We start from the raw sequence: 17,046 nt of genomic DNA on the forward strand, positions 1-17,046 counted from the left end.
GTACCTTTTTTACCCTTAAATGGAACATATAAGTATCTTAGGGTGCTACTTTGAACCATTGAGGGTACAACTTCACCATTTGTACCCCAAGTGTTCACAAATGTACCCCAACCGTACCCTTTTTTCTGACAGTGAAACGAATAATAATATCCCGGAAATCACTTGTCTCCTGCCCGCTCCTCAATTACGTCGTTCACCCCTCTCCACGGCATCCCTCCTTGCTCTTCAAACATGTTGCACACCTCTTCCCTGCCCCTGCTATTCAGATAGGTCACACACACCACCATTGTTTTTATCCTCTAAGGGCTTGTATGCGACTGTGAATATACCATATATAGTACTGTGCAAAAGTCTTAGGCCGCTAGTATTTTCACAAATTATTATATTTTTCTATAAAAATGTCAGTTAGAAATATCAGTTTGCATTTGCAGAGATTATTTTTGTCATTAGTTGGAATTATGCTGTGAAATTCTGCACAAGCAGTCTGAAAACAGCCATTGCTTCATACAGAGATCTGATCTGATCATCATCCTATCTGGAAAGACATGAATAAATGGAACAAACTGAGACAAACTAAATTTAGAAGAACTTTGGCAACATCTCTAAGATGCTTAAAAAAACTCACAGGCAAAGCTGCCTGAATAACTACGGGCAGGATTACCAAGTGTTTTAAATGCACGTTGTTGTCATATCTATTGTTAATATAATTTTGTTAATATCAACTAATTGATAAATAAAATGTTTTAATAATTATTTTTAAAAGAATCCTCATTTTTACAGAAGTGCCTAATACTTTGAATAGTATTGTAGCTTTGCAGGTAGGTTTTTTGAAGCATTTTAGAGATGTTGCCAAAGTTCTTCTGGATTTATTCAATTCAATTCATGTTCATTTCTATCGTGTTTTTACAATGTGTCAAAGCAGCTTAACATGCAGTTCCATTAAATTAAGACTGTCAGTCCAGTTTTTAGAGTTGACGTTCAGTTTAGTTCAGTTCAATGTGGTTTAATTTTCATTGCTGAGAGTCCAAACACTGAAGAGCAAATCTTGACAAGTCCCAAACCAAGTAAGCCAGTGGCGACATTTAATTTGAAAATAGAAAATACTTCTGATGTAAGCATTACACAAACAATTTACTGTAACTGCAAACTGACTCCAAAACAAAGACAAAATGGGTCATTTAATATTGCAGTAAGAAAGTACTTTCTCTGTTGTTATATATTTCTTGTAGTGTCGATTTTTTTTTTTTTTTTTTGGTCTTGGCACCAAATTGATTTTGGCACTTGGATACGGAACAATAATGCTGAGAAAGAACATATGGGTTTTTAGTGTCATGATGGTAAGTAAATGATATTTGGGTGCACAATCCATTTAAGTACCACAACGAGTGTTGTTTTAGGTTTCGAGATAGATCACATTGTCAGCACCTTGTGAGAAAAATGTTTTTTTATTGCTTATTTTATGAGAAAAGTTGAAGGTTTTGGTTGTGGTTGATAGACATCTTTGCAGATAGCAGAAGAATGTTTCTCTAGTCCTCCTTTCTCACCGCAAGCACACTCATTCACAGCTGTTATGATACTAAATGTCTCCCAAATGAGAAATATAATATATATATAATACTTGGGAGTCTCTTATGAGTTCATGTAAGATGTATTACTCATGGAGGTTTGCACATTTACATTGGTCAAAAGCCCACTGATAACGTTTGGAGGAGGCTAATGAAAGGATTAGTTATCATTTAACCCTCGCCACCACGCAGTCATTAGGGGAAGACTGAAATCTCAATGATCTTACGATATTACTAGTAACAAAACGCAGACCTAATTGAGACACTAATTGAGAAACATCAATACCTTGGCTCCAGAAGTAATGAGAACATGTTCCTTTTCAATATCTCTGTTTAGTCAAACATCATATCCTGTTTAACTCCTCCAGAGGAGCTCACAGAAGATGATGACTATATAGATTAATCAGAGATGGTGCGTCATAGAGGCTTTGATGTTAGGTATTTTGAATTACATATTAACTAAAAAAAGAAAATTACATTTAATGTTAAATATGAAAGAGTATTTTTGTGACAGAGTAAAGAAAAAATTGAGCTACAATATACACTCAAAGAAATAAAAAAGCTGTTACTGGGTGGTATCTTATTGCAAATTGTAATGTAAAAGTTCTAAAACATTTTTTACTACACTTGGGGCATACATAGAACAACAACAACAAATCCAATGTATAAAATGTTTAATGTAATCTAAAAATCACCACTTATAATTATACTGGAGTATATTTGTTTTTCATTCTGAAACTGCTGTTGATTGCTGAAATCCATCATAAGTAATGAAAATGGTAACACTAAAATAATGGTCCATTAGTTAATGTTAATTAATCTATTTACTAACATGAACACTTAGTAATACATTTATTCATCTTTGTTAATGTTATTTAATATAAAAATTGTTAGTTCATGTTGGTTTGTGTGAACTCAGGGAGCATTAACTGATGTTAACAAGCACAACATGTTGAAGTAAATGCTTTACAAGAATAATTATACTTAGTTATTGTTAGTAAACATATTACATTAACCAATGAAAACCATGAAACCTTACATAATTATTTCTAACAACTTAAAAACAACATAAATGTTAAGTTTTTAAATCCCCAGTGTTATGTTCCTTTTCATTTTAGTGTAGGGTTGGGGAATGGAAATAACAAAATAAAATAAAACTTGTACTTTAGGGAAAAAAAGACTAACAAATTAGACAAAGGTTAAGTAATAAACAAAATTTAGGAATCACTTCAGTCCAGAAATGTGTAACAACCACCAGATGAGTAAAGCTAAATCTTGTATTTTTTTGTTCTCATTAGTTAATAAACATACGGGTAGGAAGCAATACATATTAAGAAGGATAAACCAAAACAAAAAACAAAACATGAACTAGCTGGGAGGAGTACTAAATTACCTATACAACTAAAAGAAAAGGAAAAAACAACAAGCTTTACTCAACTCCCTTACCATGAATAAAAAGAGACAAACTGAGACTCAAAAATAAAAATGGCACCCTCTTTCTATGGCTTCTGTTTGTTAATCAAAAGTTTAGGTCAGACAAAAAAACAAGACAATTACCTTATAACTATCATACTAAAAAAGACAACACACGGCCTGTAAGTTCAATAGCACAAGGCATTCAACAAAGTTCTTCAAAAGACAGAAGTTCGATTGTGCTCAATAAACTTCTCACATTAAAAAACAGGTCAATACCCAAAAAGTACACCACAAACACAAGTCTGGAGCAGGGGAGAAGTGAAGTGAACTTTTCTTTGGGTTGATACACACTGCTCTTTTGTAGCAGCGTGTCACTGCAGTACACTCACACTGATGAGCACCAACTTTGCCTAATGAGCTCTACCTAGCAATCAGGTAGAGAGGGAGACATGGGAAGAGTGGGGGAGAGAGAGAAAACAAGCACACAACATAAGCACACCCTTAGGGCAGTAAGCTCACAATAAATAAACAATAATAATAAATACATTCAAAGAATGTAACGCCTGACTTCAACAAATAGATCTTAAAAAATAATAATAATAACAATAAAATAATTTTACTTGCATGAACTTTGTCATACATGTTCACATGTATCCGACAAAACCAAGTAACCCAGTAATTGTGAGATATGATAAAAGGATATGTAAATAATGTACAAAAAAAAGTATATTTGCCACATAGAGGTGTTTTATACATACAGTGCATCCGGAAGTATTCGTAGCCCTTCACTTTTTTCACATTTTTTATATTAGAGCCTTATTTTAAATGGATTAAATTCATTTATTTTCTCAAAATTCTACACACAAAACCCCATGATGACAAAAGTGGAAAAAGATTTTTTTTTAATTGTTGTAAATTTATTAAAAACAAAAAACCTAAAAAATCACATGTGCTTAAGTATTCACAGCCTTTGATCAATACTTTGTTGATGCACCTTTGGCATCAGTTACAGCCTCAAGTCTTTGAATATGAATATGCCACAAACTTGGAGTACCTCTCAAGGTCTATCAGGTGGGATAGGAAGTGACAGTGTACTGCCATTTTCAGACCTCGCCAGAGATATTCAATCGGATTTAGGTCTGGGCTATGGCTGGACCACTCAAGTAGATTCATCAAGTAGTTTTAAGTCTGGCCTATTACCATACAGGCCTGATTGGTGGATTGCTGCACAGATGGTTGTCCTTCTGTAAGGTTCTCCTCTCTCCACAAAAAAAAATGCTGGTCCTCGGACAGGGTGACCATCGGGTTATTGATCACCTCCCTGACTTAGGTCCTTTTCCCCCCATCACTCGGGTTAGATGGCCGGCCAGCTCCTTTAAGAGTCCTGGTGGTTCTAAACATCTTCCACTGATGGAGATGATGGAGTCCACTGTGCTCACTGGATCTTTTAGAGCAGCAGAAATCTTTCTGTAATCTTCCCCAGCCTTGTGCCTTGAGACAATCCTGTCTCTGAGGTCTACAGACAATTCCTTTGTATTCATGCTTGGTTTGTGCTTGACATGCGCTATCAACCCTGGGACCTTATGTAGACAGGTTTATACCTTTTAAAATCCTGTCCAATCAACTGAATTTACCACAGGTGAACTTTAATTAAGCTGCTGAAACATCTGAAAATGATCAGTAGAAACAGAATGTACCTATGTTGAATTTAGAGCTTCACAGCAAAGGCTGTGGATACTTATGTGCATGTGATTTTTCAGGTTTTTTATTTTTTTAAATTACAACAGTTTAAAAAAATCTCTTTTTCACATTGTCATTATGGGGTTATGTGTGTAGAATTTTGAGGAAATAAATGAATTTAATCCATTTTGGAATATGGCTGTGACATTAAAAAATATGGAAAAAAGTAAAGCACTATGAATTCTTTCCGGATGCACTGTATTCAGAGAGATATAGTCTGTGATATGGTCAAAATGGACTGTGTTGCGTGTTAACACAAAATGTATTGATATAACTATTTATTAAAAAAAAAAAAAAAAACAGTTTACATATTGTTTCTGAATTAAGCTTTTCATATAGACACATAGTGTTATTTCTGCAGCATAGTTAACCTGCAGCTGATAAACACGTTAGTACTGTTAACGCACATTTTTCAACAGCATTATCAAAAGATTATATTAGGAAGCCTCTGTTTTGGAAACATTTTGATCTCAGTGCGTCCTTGAGATGTTGATGATCACAGATAATAGAGAAGAATGTTTTACTCAGTAATGAACCAAAAGTGGCAGTCATTGACTCCATTTTGGTGCTACGTTACACCATTTCCTGTCCTTTCTGTCTCTTTTTTCCATGGAAGGTGGCTGATCAGACTTCACCGAGGGCCTTAAAGAAAACCCATAAAACTGCTTTTATGGATACTTCCCGACCTCATTCCTTCATCTCTCTATTAGAGGAGACAGTGCTCTGATTCAAGGCCACGGTTTTCATTTTAAACAGCAGTCTGACTAATGGACCCAACAGCAGCAATAACTGTGCTGTGAAAACAAGACCGTGTAGCTGTAAGACACATTGCACTTGTTGTGAAAACACGTATGTAACCAGATAGCTTTGCATTTTTTGCTCACATAATAAAAGTGAGAGTATTTTTGCTCAAATTGTAATTATTTTAGGCATTGGATGCTTTTAAAGTGAACTAATGAACTACAAAATGGCTGCTATCTTGATGTGTACCTCTGCCAGTCTTAATAATGATGTCAGCATATGAAATCATTTATTTATTTGGGCATGTAAGGAAAACTCTGAACCCTTCAACGTGGCATGCTAACATACTGTGGTCATGTTCCAGACAGAACGTTATTTTTTGATATTTGTTATCAAAAAGTAGAGCGAGCATTTGATTATGAATTCAGACATTACCTCATTCATGTCAAGTAATATGCTACATTAAATTAAGTTTTAAAGCAGGAAGACTAGTATAAAGTAGTATTTTTGGTCACTTTTGGAAATTTTGATGACTTTATATGTAACTTTTCCAATTACATGTCAAATAACTGTATTAGATGACTATTGCATTTCGTAGACTAATATACAGTATATGCACTTGCAAAGTTGCAGTTTGACAATTGAGGACTGGTCTTGGATCTTAGATATTGGAAACTGTTGGATTTATAAATTGTTAGCAGAGATAAAGCAGAAAGTATTCTATAATGGCTGATAGTTAACTACAAAGTTGCATGTAGTTGACATAGCAGAAATTAACTTCTCCATTAAGAAGAAATATTTGCCCTCAGGAATTGTTTTCTAGCTGCCTTTTTAAACTTTGCAAAGAGTAATTTTAACAATTATCTTGTCTTCGTTATATTTTACACTGTAAAAAAGCTTGTAATGTTTCAGATGAATCAGATAACTATTCAAGTCATTTCACATTGATTTACAACATTGAAACAAGTTAAAGCTAGTTTTAATAGCATTTTATGCATTTAAAGTATAAACACATACATCAGTCAATTAGAAACTCTAGTGTGGACACCAAACAAGTGGATTGAGAGTATTAAACGGGCTGGTTTTGATCCACTTTCAGACAAACTCTAGTGTGAACACCAAACAAGCGGACTGAGACCATTGAAAGGGCTGGTTTTGCTCCACTTTCAGACAAACTCTGTTGTGAACAACAAACAAGCGGATTGAGAGCATTGAAAAGGTTGGTTTCGCTCCACTTTCAGACAAACTCCAGTGTGCACACCAAACAAGTGGACTGAGACCATTGAAAAGGCTGGTTTTGCTCCACTTTTAGACAAACCCTAGTGTGAACACCAAACAAGCAGATTAAGACCATTGAAAAGGCTGGTTTTGCTCCACTTTTAGACAAACTCTAGTGTAAACACAAACCAGCAGATTGAGACCATTAAAAGGGCTGTTTATGCTCCACTTTCTGATAGACTCTAGTGTTAACACCAAACAAGCAGATTGAGACCATTGAAAGGGCTGGTTTTGCTCCACTTTCTGACAGCGTGAACACCAAACAAACGTATTGAGACCATTGAAAGGGCTGGTTTTGCTCCACTTTTAGACAAACTCTTTTGTGAACACCTAACAAGTGTATTAAGACCATTGAAAGGGCTAGTTTTGCTCCACTTTGTGACGAACTCTAGTGTGAACAATAAGCAATTGAATTGAGATAATTGAAAGGGCTGGTTTTGCTCCACTTTCAGACAAACTCTAGTGTGAACACCAAACAAGCAGATTAAGACTATGGAAAAGGCAGTTTTTTCTCCACTTTCTGACAAAAAACTAGTGTGAACACCAAAGAAGATTTGTAACTTTTTTGATTTAGTGGCTACTTAGTATAAAATCACATGTTCTCATTTGTACAGTTTAGTATGATTTGCTTAATAATTGATGGTTGGGTTTAGTGGTGGCGTTGGGTTGGATGCCTTGCTTCCTTTAAAAAATCACACATTTTCGTACGACTAAACTTGTACAAATTTGTACGAATAAGCCACTAAAATGACAAAACGTAAAATAGCTACATTTTTCTTGTAAGATCAGGCTGGTTTTTGCTCCACTTTCAGACAAACTCTAGTGTGGTTCAAATGAAATAGAAAAATACAAAAAAAATATGTAAACAAATAAAAAAAAAGACAATACTTAAACACCTGTTCTTTCACAGGAGCTACACTGTCCATTGCAGTTCCGGGCAGGCATCAGAAATGCCTTCATCATCCATGCAGCAGATCGTCATCCATGGTGCTGACTTGACTCTTTGGCTCTTCTTGAGTTCTCAGATGATACAAAACATCATTAATTGTACCAACATACGAGAAGGGGATTCTGTCAAGCACACAGCATTGTATGCTCGGTAAGCTTTGCTTCAAAGTAAAACAATCATAAAAATAAATGTATTTTTGTTTTATATATATAGGTAATTAAATTTACAGTGCAAATGCTAAGCTAACAAAACCAGAGAGTAATTTACTTATTTATTTATTTTGTTGTTGTTGTTGTTGTTGTTGTCATGATATGAAATTACGGGCATTCATCGATTACATTATTGAGTCATTTATTAACTTCTCCTGCTCTGGTCCTCCCCTCCCTAAAGCCTTACACTCGCACAAAAAAAGTACTATTCATTGTTTCCAGTCCTTGGGAAACAAGGGCGATCTTTAGAGCAAATTATATGGATGCATTCCACCTCATATATTTGTCAGGCATTTCAGCAGTGGAACACTCATTAGGAGAGGCAATAAGGAGCTCTGACAGGCAGCTTCAGTCCACCTCAAAGCACAGTCCATTTACGCAGGCCCTCAGGAGCGAGCGTACACGCTGCTCCTTAAAAAACACACTCTCGTTACACTCTTCTCTCTCCAGAGTGTGTGTGTGTGTGTATTGTGACACATTCGACACAGATGTGTGATTTAGATGAGGTGAGTTTAGGGAAGTGATTGGTATAGTTTGACAAAGGTCAGCAGAGTTGTCTCCGGTGTGTGTTGGTGATTTATTTCGGGAGTGCTGTGGTTTGGGCGAGCTGTGTGAGAAAGACATATTTTTGTGGATAGGAAACTGGTTTTATTGGTTGACGAAACCTCAGAGTTCCAGCTGTTTCCGAGCTCCGAGTAAAGGCGGACAATGTTACTTCAACTCCAGACAGATTTAGGAGAGATGGAGAAAAGCTGGGAAATGGAAAATGATTTGGCAAATCTATTCTAAGATAAATGCTTTCTGATCCTGTAGGTGTATCTTCGCTTTCTTCGCTAGCCTTATTTATCTAATCTCCTGCTTTATAAATAGCAGCTGTAGTATATCCATCGGAATGACAGGTTCAGTTATTTTTTTTAATACCTCTGGTGTAAACATTTCACAAATGATTGAGTCTGTAACTGTACGTCGATGCCAAAACAAAGACATAATGGGTCGTTTAACATCGCCTTCTCCCAATGAGCCATTGAGCTGCATTACCATTCAAAGGTTTGGTTGCTATCGTTGAATAAATAAGTCTGAAACAACAGATAAAGCATTGATAGACTTGGAGCTCTCAGCGTTTCCACTGGTAAACAGGCTCACGTCATCGGTCTTAGCTCAGCCTTCAGTCGTGTCATGGGAAAAGTTGAGTCAAGCATTGTTTGAGCTTGTCCTGCTATCTCTGTCTTGTTGGTATACAGCAGTCATGTCTATGTTCAGCTCAGCTGTCATACTGCTGCCACACAGGAATATTGCCTGCGTAAGAGATTAGAGCATATCAAAAGGAATGCTATCAGCTTGCCTACTGTGAATTCTGCAAGAAAAACAGCGTATTGTGTGATTTGATCACTTTGATGTTATTATGCAAATTACAGAGAAAATCATAAAACAAAAATATATCAGGGCATGTTGTTAGTCAAGCTGTTTCTAATAAACCTCCAGCATGTGCTTTCACTTGTAGATATGCAAAAGTGCCTTTAAATGCCTTTAAACTGATTTAATCATATGATATCGTGGTAAGCTGTTTGCATAGCTTCTCCAAGACGTCTCAATGAAGAGAAAATACTCTATATAATAACTTGTTTTTACTACAAACTCACTTCGTAACTACAGTTCAGTGTTTGAAATAAATTCATATGTGAGATGATTCCATAGTTACGTGATTATTACTCACACTAAATAAATGAAAGCACTACAATCTACCCGCTTGTTAAGTGTGACGTCACGCGAAGCGGCTTCTGGGTCCAAACGCTCTATTCAACTGAATGGGGAGACTCATGAAATGGTAATAATAAACTTTTACAAAGCGATTTAATGCTTTCGAAAATCTCGATCCCAGTATATATGTCCATGCCTAATATCCGATGGCCAGAAAGTGATACATTTTTTTATAAATTGTTAAATTTTTGGTATTTGTTATGCAGCAAGCCCAGAGATTGTTGTGTACATTACGATTTTATATAAAATGAACTTTAATGTGTGATAGGAATAAAACGTGATCATAAACGAATGATTTCTCCACTCAAATGAATGGCGGCTTGGACCCGGAAACAGTATACATACGTCACAAACATGTCACCACTTAACAAGCGGACTGCTTATAATGCAACACTAGGGATTTCCTGGTTTTCTTCTTTATGGGTGTTTGTGGTAAAGCCAGCGCCCTCTGGCTTTCGTAGGAATTTTACTGCTGAACACACAACGGTGCTTCTCTGACAAGATGTGGATGACAATCATATATGCTCAATCGCATTTGTTAATTCATTCTGATTAATAATAATAGTTGAATAATCATAATTGTTGCTTAAATTGTTGTTTTTAGTTAAAAAATGCATTTTTGTCAGTATTTTGGTCCATATCACAATAGCATCAAGCAGTTGCTGCAGATTTTTCAACAGCACAATCACGGTGCAAATCTCCTGTTCCACCATATCCCATAGGTGCTCTATTGGGTTGAGTTCTGGTGACTGTGGAGGACATTTAAATATAATGAACTCATTGTCATGTTCAAGACAGAAGGATTTGAGCTTTGTGACATGACTCACTTATAGATGTAGCCATCACAAGATGAATTCACTGTAGTCATGAAACGATGGACATGGTCAGCAAGAACAGTTAGATTGAGAATAAACAGTAAATCGGAACTGAGAGGCTCAAAGTGGGCCCTGAAATAACTTAGTCTCATCAGACCAGACTACTTTTTTCCATTTTTGTTGAGTTATGATGTATTTGGCATGAGTGTTTATGGTGTGCTCTTCTTCTGCTGCTGTAGCTTATATGCTTCAACAATGGGCACGTTGTGTGTTTAGAGATGCAGGCATTTGATTGGATTGTTAACGAGCATTAGTAATGAATTGGCTATTGCCACATGACATGCAATGTCAATAAAATGTTTGTAAAGAACAGTTGCAATAGCTAACACTTGTTGCAAAGCACTGACATTACAAAATTAAAGGTAATGGCTGCGATGGACATCTTATGTTCATGTTTCAGTATATTTTCACTAACAACATTTTTTAATTAAAATTAATAAAACTTAAATCACCCATTCATTGTTTATCTTTTTGACTAAGTTCTCTTAATAATATGGGGTAGAATGAACCCATCCAACATATGTTTTATGCAGTGGATATACCTTTCCAGCTACAACCCATCATTGGGAAACACCCATATACTCTCATTCACACACATACACTACAATGTCCGCATGTCTTTGGACTTGTGGGGGAAACCGGAGCACCCGGAGGAAACCTATGCGAATGCGAGGAGAACATGCAAACTCCACACAGAAATGCCAACTGACCCAGCAAAGGCTCAAACCAGCAACCCTCTTGCTTTGAGGCAACAGCACTACCTACTGTGCCACCGTGTAGCCCCTAAACATAAATATGATGTACTGAAATTATCATTTAAATAAAACAAAAATGTTAGAGCGTTTGAGTTAAAAGAAGAGATAAAAATGGTTGAAATCTAAAATGTATATTCAAAAAAAAAAAGTTTTATTTAATTATTTTTTTTTTGGGGTTGGAATTTATTTAGAATGATTTTACTTTTTTAGTGATCATAAAACAATTATAAAAAGTGGAATTTATATTCAAATGCATATTTCATCCATCCATTCTCCAACCTCTTGTCTGTATCCCAGGATTTAGGTACAAACACATATTATTTTGCATAATTTAGATTAATTAATCTAAATTTTCTGAAACTTTATTTTATGGTGTCTTTTTTACACTATAACTAATCATTTAATAATTGAGTAATATTAAATAACTAGCTGCACCTACTACTTTATTGACCTTATTCTAAAATGCGGAAGTGCGCCTGTTTTTGCGATTGTCTTAGAACTTCCGATTCAGTAGCCTATGGAAGAAATGACTAGGAATAATAAACGGCAGAAAACGGTCAAACTACTTGCTCTACAAACAAATGATTGCATGACTACACAGACCAAGTAGAATAATATAATTAGAAAATATCAAATTGCAACATCAAGCAGCGTAACGAGCAGTTTTCAACGTCAAAAAATGAATGGAAGTGAATGAGACCGGAAGTCTCAAGCCAAAAAGATTCAAATGGCAGCGCTCACTCGTCGGCGGAAAATAAGGTGAATATAGTTATGGTTAGAATGTTAGGTTTAGGGTTAGTTGCATGTACTGTTATTATGCAGAATGAATTATAATTACTATAGAAATACATAAAACATTTTTTAAATGGACATCCTACAATAAAGTGTTATTATAATTTTTTTAGTAATTTATATCACTGGACAGATATAGATCATTTTCGCATTTCACGCTTTTCACATTTAACAGTCATCAGCTTCTAAAATCCTTAAAGTTTTTCAATATTTAGATTTTTTTTTTTCTAAAACAAATTTACATTTCTAAAGCTATTCTTTGTATTATATTATCTTTCTATCAAATTACAAAACCAAACAAACAAAAAAACTTGTGTGAGGTGCTTATGTCTATGGTGTGTCTATGGATATGAGAGTAAATTTGATTTATTGATTTGATTAGTTCTCTCTTCTGGCTGCTGTTATCAGTCTCACACTTTTTTATTTTTTATTTTATTTTTTTACTTTTTCTGAGAATCTTAGTCGCACACCCTACGTGAAGTTTTTTTTCAATTGTTATTTGAGTATTCTCTAAGTTTCATGTCGAAAATGTGAAAATAATCACTTAGAAACACATCTCTATTTAGTCCTTTTTATTTCTAAATTTAAAGCATCACATCTTTTTTTTTTTTGGCTTTTTTTTTTTTTTGGCTTTTTTCTTGCACTCAATGAGATCAAAGTTCAGGAAGTTGTTTTAAAATAATTACCTTCTAGATAACAATTCATTTTCATAGATACCAGAGAAGCAAGCAGTGTTCATAATGACTTGAACTTCTCTGATGTTTTCAAAACACTTCAGCATAAAAAGCACCTGTCTTTGAGTTCTATTATTGGAAACAAAACATTCTCTTCAGGTGCTCATGTTTCAGTGAACATAGACGTGAAGTGTGTGTTTGTTTGCATCTCTGCGCAACCGAGACCCCTCCGTTCCTCAGGCTGTATGCCGGGGTGAAAGTGCTGCTGGTCATAGAGGCTAATGTTGACATCTGCCCCCTGCCAGCTGACTGCCCTCTGGGACTGAGATCTTAACAAGCACGAGCTACACACACGTACAACCTCTTTTCCTTTCTCTCTTTATCTCTTGCTCTGCAGCTTAAAGCAACAGGTGTTCCTGCAACTTTTATTAAATTAACAAACCTGTCTTCCTCAGGCCAGTATAAGTTTCTGATGGTATGATACCTTGGATAAAAAATTTCATGGTATCACAGTATTGTGATAACTGCTCTAACAAATGTTCTTTTATGTTTTTTTAATTTTTATTTCTGGTTAAAAAATAATTAATTAAAATCATTTTAGGAAACATAATATTTTGAAACGGTAAGGATGTCATAAATAATTAATATAAATCATTGACTTCTGCCATCTTTATTAGTTTCAAAAGCACAGATTTCTTTACAACACATTAAAAAACATACATTTTTGCAGTTTTAAAGCCTTGACTTTTCCAAACCGCGGTAAACCTTAAAACTGGTTATCGTTCCATGGCTAGTCTTGCTACACAAAAATCTGTAAAATGTATGCTAAAACAACAACAGTTTTGGTTGCCATAATTTTACTGTTTAGATTACAGTAGTTTACCGTAAAAATTAAAAACAAAAATTCCTAAATTATTTCATTGATTTACAATGTTATGCACCAATATCATACATTAAGTGCTTCAGGGGTAATTAATGTGTCGGTGCTCTTTGGATAAGGGATTTTTTAAAGATCCTTTTTAATATTTTCACTTGCTTTTCGAGCGCCTTGCACATAGGATTTTATTACCACTAATGTTTTGAAGTATTGATATCTACACCTTGTACATTTGTTACACAGACAAAAATACAACCATATGAGAATGTCATGTAATGAACCAATACTCATCACAAACAACTTTTCCACAAGCAGAGAAACACACTAATATATTGAAGGTCACATTCTTTTTGGCTATCACTTTTCAAGTGTTTCTCTTCTGTGACAAAGATAAACATCGAACCTTGTCCTCTTGTTGCACTTTTTGGACTTTCTTCGAATATAGCAGGGTTATCAAATTGTACTGCAATTGTCCTTGCATTTTTGACACTGTTAGCAAGACGGTGTATTCTTTTATTTTTATTTATATTCTTTTATTTTATTTATTTTGACCACTGATTGTGAGATGCAATGAGCTTTATCCATTTGGAAAAAAAAAAAAAAAAAAAAAAACAGGTTTACAATAAATAGCAATACCAGGGCTTTTTCTGAAACATGGGACCCATTTAGAATTTTCATTTCTGAGTTTCTCTACTGTCAAACAAAACCTTAGGGCCTTTCAATTGCAAAGCAAATGTAATTAAGTACATTGTATAAATACCTGAGGATTAATGTTTATAAAATTGGGTTATCAAGGTGCATGTGTATTCTGTGCAGATTATTTATTTATTTATTTACATTTTTATTTATTAACATTTTATTTATTTATTTACTTACTTTTTATTTATTTATTTATTTATTTATTTATTTATTTATTTATTTATTTATTTATTTATATTTTTTCTCTTTTGGATTAATTTAATTTCATCTTGTTTAATAATAATAATAATAATAATAATAATAATAATAATAATAATCATAATAATCATAATAATCATAATAATCATAATAATCATAATAATCATAATAATAATAATTGTTTACATTTCTCTGTGAAATTACTCTATTATATCTGTAAAAGTTTAATAAACAGATATTCACACAATTACTAAACATCATCATGATAGCATAAAATAAAATAAACGTAATGCAATAAACATCATTTATCAGCATTAGATGTAACATTCAACTCTAATGTACATAACTGACGAGGAAAACTAAGCTAATAAAAAGGCATAAAAAGGTTAAGTGTTACTCAGGGAATACTGGGAAAATCAGTTTATCTTTAATCACGGTATGCATCAAGAAAACTTGCTGTTAATCAGATTGCAGTTTTTTTTTTTTTTGTTTACTGTAGTATTAAAAAATACGGTATCACTTTATTTTGATGGTCCCTTTAATGTGTTTTGTTGAATTTAAGTTAAATTGCATCTACATGCCAACTAATTCTCAATTGGTCATATGTAGACTGTTAGATTCGGGTTTGGGTTAGGGTTAGTGTAAGTTGACATGTATTTTCAAAGTTTCTTATAGTCAGTTAAATGTCTGTTGAAGGAGCAGTATCAGTGGATATTAAGCAGACAGTCTGCTAATACTTAAATGAGTAATTGGTAATTGGTATGTAGTTGCAGTGCAACATTTAGTCAGCAAAATTTAGTCAGAAAATGTGCTTAACTGTATATATTTTTGTCTTATCTTTGTATTTATAAGATTAAATAAAAAGCTGTTTTCAGAAAGGCTACTGTGATTACAATCACAAAGGTTTAGTCAGCAGGATCTGTAGACTCGTGCCGAATCCGAGGGTAAAGAGTCTTGGAGCCGACCTTTTCGTGAGCATCCCACGGCCCCTGAGGGCTCCAAGGAAGGGTGGCCTCTGAGCTAAATTAACTTATCTTGTCCATTTGTTTCTCCTAAAACAGATTACAGTGAAGGAGCCCACACTGGGTGCACTTGGGCCCCTCACTCACTCACTCAATCCTCGACTGAAGCCCATGGGCGCTCGACGAGCTTTTGTTCATGGTGCATTAACTCTGTCACACATTAGCTCTGACCGCAGCTAATTGACTGCACTTGAGTCAATTGCTGTATAGAGTTCATATTATCAGCTTTAAAGGCTCTTTAGCTTCAGCTGCCCTTTCAGCTGACTGCAATTTTTAAAAAAATGCTGGGTTCTTTCAAAACATATTTGGGGAAAATATGGACAAGCCCCGTAGCTGGTTTAATTTGTTTAATTAAATTTTTAACACAGCACTTGGGTTTCTCCATACTTTACCCCGATTTAGGTTGACTCAACCCAGCATATTGCTTCGCTGAAAAAAATAAGTGGTGAATAAAATCATTTTCATTTATAAATTTCACAAAATTTCCCCAGTGATGAGTTGCGGCTGGAAGGGCATCGGCTGTGTAAAAACTTGCTGGATAAGTTGGCGGTTCATTCTGCTGTGGCGACCCCGGATTAATAAAGGGACTAAGCCGGCAAGAAAATGAATGAATGAATTTCACAAAATGGCAAGAAACACGCATGTATAAAACCATAATTTCAGTAAAACGTTTTTTGATGGTCTCCTTTAGTTATTTCAACCCAAAATTGGTGGAAACCATTGAGGTAAACTTGGGCTATAAACTTAAAAAAAATAAACAAGTTCAAACTCAGCACATATGAAGAAACAATGAAATTTGTAGAAGAAAATCACAATGTGATAAAACATAATAAATCATTAAATTAAGACTATATATATATTATAGATATTATATATATATATATATATATATATATATATATATATATATATATATATATATATATATATATTTCTTTTCCCCATGTGTGTTGGAGTCATAATTTCATATTATATTACATATGGTGATTGGTTATACTTTGAAAGAGGAAAAGAAATTTAGGAACAATATTCCTTTTTATTGTATTTATTCTGCCTACAAGAGAAAGTGGAAGAGTTTTCTATTTAGTGAGCTCTTGTTTTGTTTTCTCTAATATTACAACAAAATTGTGTTTAAAGGGCCATGAAAACTCCCTATCTCAAGGCTGATTTATACTTCTACGTCAAACGGCGGCGTATGCTACAGCGCTGACGCATAGCCCTTCGCCGTGGCCGTCGGCGTGGCTGACGTGCACCTCTCAAAAATTGTAACTACACGTTGCAACGACGCGTAGCGCAAGCTTTGGGATTGGTCGGCTTGGTATCGTTGACGAGTCTGGGCGGGACCGAGAGCCATGCGAATGGCGCGAGCGATTGTTTATAAGTGTGGAGTCCCGTGAAGGAGCTCCGGATGGAAAGTTTTGTTTTGTGTTTACCTCATAGTTAAAGTTGTTGCACGTCCGCCGGTTCCTGCCTCAAAATGATCGAGTTTGAGTCACTT

At 34.7% G+C, this 17,046-nt stretch overlaps 1 protein-coding gene across 13 annotated transcripts in view; it reads left to right on the top strand.

Moving 5' to 3' along the window:
- cep44 (centrosomal protein 44) overlaps window positions 1-17,046 on the top strand; it is a 217,257-nt gene that overhangs the window by 91,410 nt on the left and 108,801 nt on the right. For 12 of the 13 annotated variants that reach the window (XM_087236366.1, XM_087236356.1, XM_087236365.1 and 9 more), the window contains one exon: window positions 7,651-7,839. The gene's annotated coding sequence lies outside the window, so the exon portion shown is untranslated. Of the gene's footprint in view, window positions 1-6,561; window positions 6,682-7,650; window positions 7,840-17,046 lie in introns of all 13 variants that reach the window. The other variant, XM_087236371.1, reaches the window with a different exon arrangement.

This window comes from Danio rerio, chromosome 1 (genome assembly GCF_052040795.2).
Source record: "Danio rerio strain M-AB ecotype USA chromosome 1, GRCz13ab, whole genome shotgun sequence".
NCBI classification, from domain to species: domain Eukaryota; kingdom Metazoa; phylum Chordata; class Actinopteri; order Cypriniformes; family Danionidae; genus Danio; species Danio rerio.